The 13,929-nt window shown below is 41.2% G+C and overlaps 1 long non-coding RNA gene across 1 annotated transcript; it reads left to right on the top strand.

Moving 5' to 3' along the window:
* The first annotated feature begins 578 nt into the window (after nt 1–578).
* Nucleotides 579–13,695, top strand: LOC108350372 (uncharacterized). The gene is made up of 4 exons (XR_015683495.1): nt 579–653; nt 9,928–10,693; nt 11,700–11,792; nt 12,669–13,695. It is a non-coding gene; the product is annotated as an uncharacterized LOC108350372 (long non-coding RNA).
* Nucleotides 13,696–13,929: the final 234 nt, after the last annotated feature.

The raw sequence follows: 13,929 nt of genomic DNA, 5'->3' as shown, positions 1-13,929 counted from the left end.
AGTGCAGCTGTTTGAATTGCAAGTTGCTTTTTTTCATAAGATGGCATTTTAAATTGAGTGAGTGACTGACAGACTATGGTTATACAATTTTAAGTATTTGGTAGACATTTTCTCAAAAATTAACAACAAAATGAAGGAGAAGAGAGAACATTTGTCACCAATGATAACATTCACTCTCTTAGGTAAGGAGTCCAATTTTGGAAACCCTGTATTTGCCACCATGAACTTAAAAAGTTCCCAGGTCATAAGGACTCTCATACTCTGAATGCAGCTTTCTGGTATTATATAAAGCTCGTTCTGCCAATATTTAACAATCCCAGCAACCCCACAACCCCACAAATGAATACTCTCTAAATTGCCAGTCAGAGCTTCCTCAAAATCATCTGAGTCAAAGATCCATGAAAGTGTGAAATGCATCAATAGACTTTAATGAAACAACAGATAGACTTTGTGTTGACGTGAATTCTGATTCTATACTGCAGCTAGCCTTTAAGATACTGCTGTTTGCCGAGTTTGATAGTGTCAAATAATTTCCAGTAGTTTGCAAATGCTATTAAAATTCTCTTTTCTTTCCCAAGGACAAAAATCTATGTGAGGCTGAATTTTCTTCACATACTTCAGAATGTTTCAGAACAGATTGGCTGCAGAAACAGGTATGAGAACCCAACTGTTTCTCATGAAGTCATACATCTATGTAATTTGCAAAGATGCAAAACGATGCCAGTCTTCTTCTGCATTTTTATTTTGTCATTTCTAGTGAAATACTTTAGTTATGTTAATGCATAAGCAGCTTATTATTTTTACATAATAGATATTTAAATGTTTTTAATTAGAGTTTCCAATGTAGTAAATATTAATAGATAAGACTGACATGCACTTAAGCTTTACCCAATAAACCCAAAAGAGAAACAGAGGACAAAGGTTAAGGCAGTAGGTGGGCAGAGTTAGACTTTGGTGGAAGGGGAAGAATTAATGTCTGAAAACTATACCTGCCATAGCCCTAATGGTGTAATCATATTAACAGTGTCTTGCCCCTTACAGTGAGAAAGTTCAGAAAGCAGAGTATCTCGATTGGTTAGAGTGGATGCAAACAAGAGCTCTCACTTACTGTTAGTAGAACTTCAGGTGTCTTTGTTGGTACCAGCTAACTGGTGTCCTCTAACCTTATCAAAGGTGCATTTCATTGTCCAGTAATTGTCCATCTTCTCAGTTCCTCAGAATGAATGCTCCAATTTGAATGGACAAGGATGCCCATTGCTAGACTACTTTGAAATCAAAAAACAAACTCAACCCTGGACAGTAGATAATTAGAGCATGACACCTGTAGTGGTTTGAATATGCTTGACCCAATGCAAATGGCACTCTTAGGAGGCGTGGCCTTGTTATAGGGGGCGGGCTTTGAAGCTCCACCCAGTGTGAAAGAGACAGTCTTCTCTTGGATGCAGTCAAACCAAGGCATAGAACTCTCAGATTCTCCTCCACTGCCATGCTCCTGCCTTGATGATAATGGACTGAGCATCTGAACCTATAAGCCAGCCCCAATTAAATGTCCTTTATAAGAGTTGCCTTGGTCATGGTATCTCTTCTCAGTGATTAAAACCCTAACAAAGACAACACCTTTCACAGAACAAAACATGTGAGTTATGTTGAACTACATGAAATTTAACTCTAGGTAAACAGGAAACCAGATATCAGAAAATTCTTAGTATTCAAACTAAATATAGGGGATTTTTGAGGAGGAAATAGCTTTCACGAGCTCTCCTCTGGATAAAGAGACTATCTATACAACAAGGAGGGACTTCAACTTTATCTAATATTTAATTTCTTTTATCAAATGAAAAGGACAAAATGCTGAGCTGTAAGTTCTAAGTGATAGATGCTTGATGACTGCTTCACTAGTACTTGTTAAGTGTAGGATTACTGGTGGGGTCCCACGTCCCCTCCACCACAGGCAGTCCATGGTTTTAAGACATTTATTGTCATGGCAGAAAGTGGATAAGTAAAACAGTACCCCACTTCTCAGAGTGGGTCTGAGATTAAATACCTTTTGCAGGGAGGAGTCTCTGGAAAGGAAAGGTGATTGGCTAAGCCTTCAGGCTTTTGGGTACCTCGTTATAGTGAAGATCTATTTTGAGCATACGTGATCTATGATCATGTCCTCTACCTGTGGAGGGGCTTGGGGCATTGCCTTTATGTGACTGATAGCCACAAATCTATGGAGGGCTGCTGTCTAGTGACAGATCTGGTTTCCTGGGAGTCAGGCGAAATGCCTACCATCCCTTTCAGGATAACTGGGGTTTCAAACCTCATCAATTGGGAACCAGGGGGCCTTTCACAGTCCCACAGTTAAGGTTAAAACATTTTTTAAAAGATATTTGAATTGTTCAAAAGAGGATGCATTAAGTCAGGAGGCAGGATATATCCCAGTGCTCACTGTATCTAGGATAGGGAGGGAATATTTAAATTTCTCTTAGGTAGCCTCTGGGAAACCCTGTGCATTTAACCAAAGGAGTGACTGAACTATGAATTGTTCCAGATCTGACAGTGTTTTACTGTGGTGGGGAACTAACAGATGGTCCATAGGTTTCTGTGTGGAGCTCTAAACATCCCAATACATAACCAGGTCCAACACAGGTTAGACTTTGGTGAAGCAAGATTTTTGTCTAACAGAATCTACACTTCAGCAGGACTGAAAATAGAGACTATTATCCTCTTAAGAGAATGTCATTTGAATAATTTCCCCAGCACTGTGGAAGTTAGAGTGACCCATTAGAATAGACTTAAAATGTATGATTTATTAGCTGAAAAGAAGCATGAAACTTAATGCATAACAACTGTCATTTCTGAGTTTTTTTTAAAATTGGTCCTGTTTTAAGTTGCTTTCAAAACAGGATTTTTAGTAGGAAAGTCAAAAGTAGAAAATAAATCACACCACACCTATGTATTGTAGTATTGTAAGTGAATATCATGTGAAGTATTTTGTGTAAAGGAGAGAAGAGATGATCTAAACAAACAGAAGAAAGTTCTAGTCCTCGTGGCTAGCCAGCACTCCAACCCATGAAATTATGACCAAAGAAGGTATAGGAAGGGACATATGTGGGCCTTGTTAAAAGGAGGGAGAGAGATTGAGCAAGGAGCTGACATGGCTCTAGATAGGGAGCCGCCAATTGGGTAGTTACATCCTAGAGGCTGGAAAGGCAAGGTGATCCGATTTACCCGCTTGTCAGATGGCTTTCTGGGGAACTTGTGTTTTTCTGATGAGTTTGGAGCTTAAGGCAGAAAGAATGGGTTGAGTTAGTGATGGAGAGTGACTCATGGCAGAGGCCTGACTCTTGCAAATGAGTTGGGAAATATGAGCAGTGTGAAATATAGCAGGTGATGGCTAAATAACTCAGGGATGGTTATTGTTACTAGAGGGCACGAGGCAGTCTTCTTCTATTTATAGCGCACTGTTCTGAGTTTGTTCAACTCCCACCTCCGCCCTAAAACCTCAGTGTGACATCAGGCTTGAAGAGCAGCTTGTCTGGGTGAGGTTGCTTAGGGGGTTCCCACACAACTTCAAATTATTAACATTTCACTGACATTTTCTCAGGAAGGGGACAGGACCGCACATAGCCAGCTGTCAGAAAGTGACATTGAGCTGAGCTTGGAGGAAGGCCCTGGATACACAGGGGTTGATTTCTCTAGGTTACATCCATGGCAAAGTGGGGTCAGCTCTATGTTTCTGTATTCTTCTCAGTGCTTCATGTCAAGACAGCCCCCCAAAAAAAGACATTGTGTAATTTATCGGAAGGACCTTTGCTATTCACTTCGTCTTAACACTGAGCTGGGCTTCCTAGTCTCTCATTAGTTCAACCATTCGCTTGCTTAATGTGTGTTGAGTATCGGACCAGGTGCAGTTAAAAACAAAACTTGTCCTCAAGTGAAAGAGAAAATGGAAATCTGCAAATGGTAACTAGACTCAACTGACACAATGTGCTACGTTGATCAAGAGCAGAGAGTCACCAAAGGAAGATGTTCAGTGGTCTATTACGAGCAGAGCCAATGATAATGTTTGAGAGACCTATACTAGAGGCTTCAGGACAAAGGTGTGTAACTGACCAGGTTTATGATGCTCTTAAATATTTGTTCAACATTTGTTTACTGGAGAGAATAAGCCCCACATAATCCTCTTCTCTATTTCCCTGAGTGAGTCATGCAGCTCTGGTCCCAAGCTTGCATGCCCTATTTAGCAGGATAAAAGCTCTGTAGTTACCTGAGCCTGCTGTGCTCCTTGAAGACAGTCTCCTGTGGTATTCACAAGAATCCCTGGCACTCCTCCCCACTACTAAGTGGCTTTATTAAATTATTCCTCCCTAGCACCTACAGTGCTGTTTCTGAACGGAGCCCTAGTAAACACAGTTTGCCCCATTTCCTTTTATTTTTGAGCATCACCGGGTAGTTGCCATCTGGCCTTCTTCTAGCGCTGGGAAGAAACAACAGTCTGAGCAAAAGTTTGGAGGCTGGAGCGGTTGGGAGCAACATCCCAGAATGCAAGGTACCATCTGCAGGAGAGAAGAGGGAAAGATGCAAGGGGAGAGGCAGCAGCTTGGAGAAAAAGTTCCCTCCCTTGGTGCTGAGGAACAAACCCAGAATCTCTGGGGATGCTCGGCATGAGCTCTACCACTGAGCCACACTCCCAGCCCCCTGGAAACTAGTTTAGTAGAGCAGAGTTGGCATTGCAGGGCACTTAAGACTGATGAACCAGGATTATAGTTTATATAATCGATTTTGTGTTTTTTAAAATTCTGTTTTATTTAAGAGGGAAATGGTGAGTTTCAGAGTGTATATCTGTTGTAAATTCTCACTATACATTTATGAAAATAAATTTCCATGGTTTCAATGATTTTCATTTCACTCATAACTGTAATCGTGGTTTTTATTTTGATAGGTTATTCATTTCTACTTCTGTGTGTGTGTGTGTGTGTGTGTGTGTGTGCGCGCGTGCACGCGCGCAAGCACACATGCTCACATGTGGAGATCACACTGCATATAGAACCTGTTTTCAGTTTTTATACATAGTATAGCATTAATATAACATATTATTAAAAATCCTTTATACAGTTTCTATAGTGCTATAATAAAATTTCATCAACACACCTCTAGTTTTGGGCATTTGGTTTATCATTCATTTATCTGTTATTGACTGACATTCACCATTAATAATATTCATTTGGCTGAAATATGAGTTGGAGAAGAATGTTATTTGAATGAATGGTTGGAAATGTGCTATGGACAGTTGGAAATTGCTTTGGTTTGAGGTCTGAGTTGGGCAGCAATGGAAGAAAGGAGAGGTCTATGGAGTATTGTTATTCCCAGGTTTTGATTCCTTCAAGAACCCAAGTCGGGTTGTCTTCTTAGTTAACCACTGAGTCAGCATCAGTGAAAACATAAGTGAGTGAGGAAACAGACAGGGGAGGTCCATCCCACCACACTTTCTCTAAACAGCCTTCTAAGGGCCAGAGACATGGCTCATAGGTCAGCAATCTTGCTGTGAAAACATGAATACCAGAGTTTGGATTGCAGCCTCCAGAAAAAGCTGGTATATTCCCCCATAACTCTGTAGAAATGGGGTGGGCAGAGATAGGAGTGTCGCAGGGGTTTTTGCTACACCATTTTGTGCTGCCAGTGGATTGCACATGCGCACCTGCCCAGGAGCTATCTTTGGATCCACAAATGAAGGACACACACATACATTAGCTTATTTTTTAAAATGCCTTGACTGCCTCAAAGGCTGGGCATTCTTAAACCTTCTCCTCCTACACTGGCCAATTGGGGAACTGGCCAGTGAACACTTACCTGAAGTCTCACATGGGTGGTTGGCTTTATTTCCTGCCGCTTCTGTGTCCCATCCTTCTATCCCCAGTCAGGGCGATACTCTCTTCTTCTCTCTACCTCCTCACTCCCACAATTCTAAGTGTCCTGCCCTGTGTCCAGCCATTTTGATCAATCAAAAACCAACTGGGGACAAGGACCTTTAGCATTTGGGCACACAGACTCCAGATTGAATCAAAGCATTAGAACCAGTCTCCAACACAGGTGGGTCACTGGAGTTTAATGTTTATTCAGATTCAGCAAAAACAGTGAGTTCCAGGTTCATTAAGAGACCATGCCCCAAGGGATAATAAGATCGGGGGAGATAGAACAGGACACCTTATGTGCTTCTCAGCTCTTCACGTACACACTTGGCAATCCACACACACACACACACACACACACACACACACACACACACACACACACACACACACAGAAAGAGAAGGGGGGAGACAGAGATAGAGAGACAGAGACAGACAGAGACAGAGAGCTTCTAAATCAGTTGCTCATTCTTAGGAACCACTACACTACTGCCCAAACTCTTGGCACACTAATTCACTCTAGTGAGTCTTACATATTTGTTGTTTATTTTTTTTTTTGAAGCAGAACTCAAAAAACTAAGAGTGTTCAGCAAAGAAGTCAATGTATTTAGCTTCCTCTTTTAAATGCATTTCTTATTACTTTTGGACAGTGGGCAAGTACTTATAACAATTCCATCAATGTGCAAAGCAATGTGCTTACTGCCTTAGCAAGAAAGGTGTACACTCTGCCTACCCCATAACTTACAATTTAGTTGAGGAGTAAAAGCAGATACCCAGTAATTAAAAAGGGGTGTGACTTAAAGAGCTATGTTTATTTGAGAGTGCATTTACTACCTACAGAAAAGGAGTAAGAAAATGTGATAGGAATGTTAGCAAGCACAGTAGAAAGCAGAGCCAATTTTATGAACTAAATGGAGTTTTTGTGATTTTTGCCTGACTCTCTGTAAAATGGGAGCAGGAAGTGGCTGGCTCACATGTGCTGTATAGCAGATTAAGTTTTCTGCTGTAAACGAAGGTCTCTGTACTTATTTAGCCAGTGTTTCACCCTTTAATCTCATCTGTGACCCGGCTTGCACAGGCAGCCTCAGAGACAGGCAGACCTGGACTCTAAAACATGCTGTGGAATATATGTGAATAGTTCACTATTTTCTAGTGCCATGATCTCACTCTGGGAAACAATGCTTATGTGCTAATTGAGCTAATGAGAATGTATTAGCTGTTGGCTTAGTGGGGTAATCTGATCGCTACTGTCTCTTAGGTAACCTAGCACTGCAAGATAATGCCCCTAGAATAAACCAGAATTCTCAAGTGTCTGTGGGAAGTACTCGCTGGGTGGGGTTGATGGGCAGTGTGAAGTCCTGAGATGCTTCAGGCCAAAGTTTCTTCACTTGAGCTCCATGAGTAGAATTCAGAGAGCCTGCGTTTCCTTTGGTTATAACTCCAAGGAGCTAACTGTAGTGTTTGTGGTACTTTGGCTCGTGTCAGTCCCTGATACAAGATCTTTTTGCAGACAGTCATTTCCTATCTCATGAAGTTGGTCTGTGTTTAGCACTGTGAAGGGAAACTGTGACAGTCTTCCGGCTCCAGTTAGATCTCATTATTTAATGCCTTGGAAAAATATAATACTATATTACCAGTTTGTCTGTAAGATATTTTGATATTAGTGGTTAAGTATAAGTTGTCTCCTTTAAATGTCCGTGTTTTATTTTGTACTTTTGGCAGTATGAACATGAGAGAGCATCATAAACTAGACAAAAAGACCTTGGTGGAAAAAAAAAAAAACAAAACAGGTTGGAAATTCTGCTTAGGATGAGTACCTTGGAGCCTTTTTTTTTCCTTATGGAAATTCTGCTATTTGCAATACAAATTCTTCCTGCTTTTCTGACACAAGGGGATCCCACCACCAGTCCCTTTCTATGGGGGAGAACTTGGACCAGCTCTGCTGTCAGTTTATACAGTGAGATCCTCACCATATGCAACTTTCAAGGCTGGAAAGATGACACGCCGCCAAAATGGCTGGGAAACATGGAGAAGCAGAGAGCTCGTGGCTGGACCACCGTACAAGGAGAAGTGACTTCTGCGAAACTCCATCGTGCTGCAGGCTGCTGCTGCTCTCCCTCCTTGGCTCTGCAGCTTTGTGACACTCACGTAGTATCGGTGACATTTTACATAAATAAACTAACAAAACCCGGGTGCGGGAGGCACTCTGTCCAACTATTTGGCTTGGCAGATGGTATTAGATGTGAAAAGGAAAACACACAGTAGGGCCAAAGACCATTTCCACCCCTCGATGTGGGTGGGTCCCATTGTCAGTGTCGCCCTGGCCTCTAAACTACACATGAGCTCAGCTTTTGATTAAATCTGGTTCTGACCCTGTCTTCTGCAAGACCTTGACTCCATGACAGGACAAAGGTGGGAGAAGGGGAATGAAGGGAATGGCTCGATTCTAGCACCTCTGAAGCCGCTGATGGAGAGTTGTGGAATGCAACACATCTGCCGGGAAACGGTACACAGAGAGGCTCTTTCTGGCCAGTTTTGCTTATGTGTTCAAGGCAGAGTTGAACAGTCACCAGTGAGAAAGTGCAGATTCTGCTCCACAAAGGCCTTTGTAAGATTGCCTCTCAGGGTCATGGACCTGGGGTGGCTGTACTTTGTCTGTCAGAGTAGGGGTAGAGTTAGGCCCAATAATAAGCCTGTTTTAAGTGGAATTGCTTTCCCTATGGCTTATTTAACTTTCTTTAGCCCTTGTGCCTTCTTATTTATTGCTATTTTCCACGTGACTTTTGTTTAGTTTAAATATTGTTTGTTCTAAACACTGGGCTAAGATAGAATGAAATCAAAACTTTCAGACAGGATTGTTTTGTGGCCAGAACCAGGAAAGAAGACAGGATGCATAGGGAATTTATGTATCTGAAGCATGAGCACTAGTTTATTTGGGATATCATTGTACCACAAGGGACTTGCCAAGCTGTACTTCTACGACAAGTTGTGGCAGAATTCTTCACAGAGATACCCTGGTTGTCTCCATGGAGGACCTCAGCAGTTTGAGTAACTGACCTGAATACCCTGGAGAATCTGAGGCCATACCTGCTCTCCCACAACCACATCTCTTGAATTCCAACTGGGAATTGCTTGAAAATTTCATCAAATGTCATCAAAAGGCCACACAGCTAGAACTTTTCTAGTTCTAGCGGACATCACACATGTTCTTAAAGTCATTCATTTATCAGATTCTTGTTGGCTACAACTTTTTTTCTGTAATCTTTATTGTGGAGATAAAGATTAAATACCAGCCAAATAGCTGCTGGTAGTTTGCTCAAGAAACCAACCTTGATGAAATTATTTGGGATTAGTGGGAAATTTCCTTTAATCTTCTATAAATGCCATCTCATGACCAAAATTTATGAGGGCGATTAACGACTGTAAATAATGTAAGACACATTAAAACCTCAAGTCGCAAAAGAGCCAGAAATGTTTAAGAACAATAAATAAATAAAAACAGTAAATAAATAAATAAATTTGAAAGTTATTTCTTCTTAATTACATCTCATCAAAGTGCTGGTTAAATTTACAGGTTGAATTTTACTATCTTTAGAAAAATGGCTAAGTTTTGCTCAACTTTGTTTCCTGATAGTGTGTCAGTGGGCTGCTATGTCTTGTGGAAGATAGTATATTGAAACTTTAGCTTTATTTCACGGGCTGTGATATAAGTTTATACTTATTTTCCAATTTATCTAATGTCTACTTCAGCGTACATGCGTTTGACTTGATTCCTCTGAAAAGGAAAAAAAATTATACTGACATATAAGCCGTAGTTAAAATAATCAATAAAAAATTAAGTATTCGACTTTCTGACAGGATGAAACTTGGAACAATTTTGTTTTGTCTTTTGCTTTTCTTTTCTTTTTACTTTTTGCTTTAGGAAAAATGTGTGCCATGTTAACAGGAAAGTGAAGCAGACTTTACACACTGTGGGGATCTGAATTGTTTCTTCGTTTGTTTTGTTTTGTTTTTTGCTGTTTCTCCTCAGGCAGCAATTCGAAGACTGTGCTCTCTCACTGCCAGTGCATGTGATTCTAGTGAACGGGGTGAACACAGAGTCCCTGTGATGCAGCAATTTAACCAGTAGGTCTGAACCAGCAGTGGTACGAGATCTGTTTATTATTTTACTTTCCTTGAGATTTTGCAGTGATATTATTCATAGCTCTGGACATTCTTTTGCCGTCCATGGATCCTCTCTTTCAGCCTCGTTATTTGATGTCTGCGGCAAGCTGAACCATAAAATCAAATGCAAAATGGTTCTTGTTTATTCCTCTGGACAGAGGGACCAGAGCGCAGCTCAGTGATAGGAAACAGTAGGCCTCATTCCTCTTTCTAAAATGTACAAAAGCACATAGTTGTCATTCTTCAAACCGTACGCACACCACATTTGAAGCATTAAGGATTAGCAGAGCCTTTACGTTTATGGACAATATGAAGATAAACAGAAAATGCAGAGATTAAGTTGAATAGCTACAACTCTACGTGGCAGAGCTTGGAACCCTAATCAGATCTGAGCTCATATTCTGAGCTCTTGTTCTCTAAACCCGTATTCCAGATTAACTGAGCTGCACTGTTCCACCATGATACGCCCTTTGTTTGCATATTGCTTTCTGTGTTCTGAAGGCATGTGGCTCTCTCCTCTTCCTGTGGAAACCAGTAACTTCCTCTCCTAAGTCAAGCACATTCATCAAGACTGCTAATAGTTTTAGAAGTTGGCAAGACTTCCCTGAGAAGGGAACTAAAACAACTTGAAGGTCAGTAAATGATCTGGAGAGTTGATTGCATAAAGGACCTAGCAGAACAAATGTGAGGGCTTTGTGGAAAAGAAACATAGCAAGGAAAGGATAGAAAAGCAGCCATGGCTGAAGCCTTGGATGTTCTGGAAGGGCAGTGATGGGAACTTGATCATGCCAGATCTGTACTACTGTTTAGAACTGTAGACAGACAGACAAACAGATGTACACACATATAGATAGATGATAGATCTATGGATAGACAGACAGACGGATACTTCTCTGGATAATGTAGACTTATACAACTAAGCCACTGTAAGCTTGTGAATAAAAACAATCACAGAATATTTTTTAAATAGCAAAGAACATTCCAGATGTGAGAAAAATCTACTGGAGGAGGAAGAAGAAATAATGGATAGTGGAGTCTGCTGTTTTAATGGAAATTAATGAAAATTAAAATCATGATAGGTAGCTTAAACTCCAGGGGGAAAAACCAAAGGCAAGGAGAGTTGCTATATCTCAGATATATTTTGTTGGTAAAATAGACTGGACTTGGTGATTGCTTGGATAAGAAGATAAATGGGAGAGTTTAAAAGGAGTTTAATGCCTGGATTCGGGGTTTGTGAAATTGTCTGGGTGGAATGGATTCCATTTACAGAATTGGGGAGAGCTAGATTTGGAGCAAATTGGAGAGAGTTATCAAATTTTAATTCTAAAAATTACATAGTTGAACTATTTTGAGAAGTTAGAGAAGGACTGTTAACTAATCATCTGGATACAAAACAATCTAGTTTGATTTCTGTTGATGTTGTAAACATCACGACCAAAGGCAATGAGGAGAAGTGAAGGGTTTATTTGGCTTACACTTCCTGGGAACTTCCAGACAGCAACACAAACAGGAACTGAAGCAAACCCCGTGAAGGATGGCTGTTTACTGACTTGCTCCCTCTTGCTAGCAGTAAAGCACTCCTAGTAGACAAGGCCTTTTCCCACATCAATCAACAAACAAGATGATTCCCCCATGCAGGTGACCACAGGCTAATCCAATCTGGACAATCCCCCAACTAAGAGAGCCTGTCAATTGACTCCCTCACTGTGTCAAGATGACAGCTGAAACTAGGTAAGACTCATTTTGGATATGTATGTTGAAAACTCACTGACGTGTCGATGCAATTTGAACCTGTTTGAGTAGTAGATAACATTTTGCTGATGAATAGATTTTTAGTTAGAAAGAAAGAAGGGCTGGGTAGTCAGCTCAGCTTGTGCTCAGCTATGGTGTACAAAAGTCTAGGTTCTAGCCTTTCCCCACAAAAATTGTCCGTGGCCCCTCATGTCTGTAATTCCAAATCTTGGGAAGTCGAAGCAGGAAGAGAATCAGAACTTAACGTCATCCCTGGGAATATGTTTAAAGATGCAGGTGAGTGTCAGAGCAGCCTCTCTGACAAGGAAGGGAGGGATAGTGCTTTCCGAGTGAGTCAATCTGAAAGGCCACAGTGCAGGGTTACAGTTGGCAAGATGAGGTTTCTAGAAGCAAAGAGGAGATGCTGTAGTATTGGTAAGAAGGACTTTGTACTGATAGATCAGACTTGATCTGAGTATAAAGGACGACAGGACACAGAAGCTTGCTGCATAGGGAGAAGTCACAACACTTTAAGACAAGAAGAGAAAGAGCTGCTTGCATCAGTTCAGGGAAAGTAAGAGTCGCTTTATTGCACACTGGTTCCACCCAGGAGGACCTAGGCTCCCATTTTGTCCCCAACGACTGCCTGACACTATCTGCTGTGGGGGTGACATTAAATTGTATGGATCCAGCTCATGGGTCAAAGTAACACGTTTCACACTATTCTACTAGATAGAGAGATACTATAGTTTTACATTAGAGAACTTTTTGGACTGTCGTTTTTTCCTCGTTCCATTCTCTGACTAATTCTAATCCGTTGCTGTACTTAATTACTTTTCTCCGTTGGCACAACTGGACCACCAAATTGCCACCAAGGAACTCCCAAAGGCTTCAGCTTGGAGTGCAGGTACGGCCAGCCCTTTTTTCTTCACCGCTCTTCTGTTCGTGATGCCCGAGGAAGTGGATCTTCTTGCCAGAGCCATGCCACCTGCCACTGCGATGCTATTCTATACCTCTGCCAGCTTGAGCCAAGTCCTGGGTGGTGAGCCAAGTTCAGCAACCTGATGAGCGAAGAGCTGACAATGTGACGGCACTCTAGTTACCAGGGAGCCTGGGATGATGGCTTGACCCACATTTCCAATTTCCAGGAACAGACAAGAACATGCTTGCTCAGTTCAGAGCTTACAGTTCAGCCAACTTTACATCAGTGCCCATGGCCAATGTCCCTGATGATGACTTGCGAGCATTTGCATCTCGGTTGAGCTCTTTTCTCCTAGTCATTTGCCCTTTCCAGCTTTAGTCCCAGCCTCTGACTCTGTAGTCCTTTAAAGGATGACTTTCCTGCAGCACCATTCCTAGTCATTGAACATGAGAACCCGAGAAAACACTTAAGGGCCCTGGTGGGAGGCAAACAGCAATGTTACTCCCGAAAGAGCTGATGCAATGGGACCCAGAATAATGGAAGTGACTCAATTTTAGACAGAGCTAAACCTGATCATCAGATGCTTCTGAAAAATCACTAGATCCTTGCAAAGACACTTTGAGCATTTTAGACCCTTTGAATGAGAATAAGTATCTTGAAATGTTTCTTATATGTTAGAAAAAATGTTACAGGAAGTCATCCGGTAACAAAAACATCAAGCTGCCGATAAATAATTTCTATTTATTTTAATCTTAAAAAAATCAAAGCTAAACTAGGATCTCTCTGCTTAGTTCCCATAGTCCCTGTAGTTCTTTTGTTTTCCTATAAATCGTTGGCTCTTTTGTCAGAAAGATGGTTCAGCATGTAAAGCTTCCAAGCCTGACAACTTGAGTTCTATTTCTGGGGTTCACTTGGAGGAAAAGGAGAGTGGACTCCTTAATGTTGTCTTTTGACCTCCTCATGTGTGTTGTCATTTAATTTAAAAAAAATTAAAAAAAAAAAAAAACCTCCTCAGAGAGTCTCATTAATGTTTCTGACTTGGGATGCTGGATGGCTCTCAGAGCTCCATTGTTGCCTTGTTTTTCTCTTGTGGCATTCCTTATCTCGCTATGGAGAGCAACATTTTGAGATCTTCCTTTCTCTACCTAGAAGTCCTTAGTCTCTGAAGGCAGACAGTAAGACTTCTAGTTAAAGTTTATAGATGCACAGCCACTG

The sequence above is a fragment of the Rattus norvegicus genome, chromosome 3 (assembly GCF_021556685.1).
Source record: "Rattus norvegicus strain SHRSP/BbbUtx chromosome 3, alternate assembly SHRSP_T2T, whole genome shotgun sequence".
NCBI lineage: Eukaryota > Metazoa > Chordata > Mammalia > Rodentia > Muridae > Rattus > Rattus norvegicus.
The sequence above is the reverse complement of the archived record's forward strand: the minus strand, read 5'-3'. Positions and strand labels throughout refer to the sequence as shown.